The sequence below is a fragment of the Trichechus manatus genome, unplaced genomic scaffold (assembly GCF_000243295.1).
Source record: "Trichechus manatus latirostris isolate Lorelei unplaced genomic scaffold, TriManLat1.0 scaffold00415, whole genome shotgun sequence".
Lineage (NCBI taxonomy): Eukaryota > Metazoa > Chordata > Mammalia > Sirenia > Trichechidae > Trichechus > Trichechus manatus.
In genome coordinates, this window is record NW_004444351.1 from 264,411 (window position 1) to 265,366 (window position 956).

Sequence of the window (956 nt, forward strand, 5' to 3'; positions counted from 1 at the left end):
AGACTTGAACTATCTAAAGAAGAAGGTAAACATTTGGAAATATTTCAGACTTTATAAGATCTTTATTTTGGGATTTACGATCACATCGCTCCTGTCAAGAGAATATATTCTTGAAGTTTTTGTTTGAATTGAAGAGCCTTGTTGTTCTCCAAAATTTAATTTTGGAGGGTAACAAGATGAGGAAAGTAAGAAGGAAAGCAACAGTGTTACGTGAATGCATCTCCATTTTGAAGCCTCTCTTTCTCTCATATCTTTTTCCATTCAAGCTTATTAATTATTCACACATCCATTGCAATATAAGCTCCACTGCATGAGGGCAGATAATTATTTTTCTATTTGGTTCTCTTATATATCACCAACAATAAGAATATTATCTGGCCCATAATAGATGCTCAATAAATGTTTTACTCAGCCATAAAGAGAAATTAAATCTTCTTTCTTTTTTATTGCTCAATGTAATCAGAATTTTTATTACTCTTTTGAAAGAACGAATTTTGACTTTTTAGACACTGATTGTTTTATATTTCCTTTCTGTTTGATTAATTTTTGTTCATATCAGTTATTTTCTCCCCCTTTCTTCCTTTTTGCCCCTAATTTCTTAATCTGGTTGCTTAACGCATTAACATACAATCTACATTTTACAACATAAATAGTTTTATCTTACTAAAAGGAATTTTTCCTTTGTATGTTTGATATCTATATATTGTATATTTTGTCAAGTGATAAAAAGATACCTATTAAAAAAAAAAATACACCAAATTCCAATTTGACATTTTGGTATTTTACTTTTTTCTACATGTAATTTTTTCCTCTGCATAATTACAAATGTTCTTCTTATATGCAATCTGGTGACTGGCTATTTTTATCTTAAAATGTGAGTTTTAATACAAATTTATGCATTATTACTTTTGAACCAGTGTAGAGCTTCTTCACTAGTGTGTAGAGAGTGGATGTCT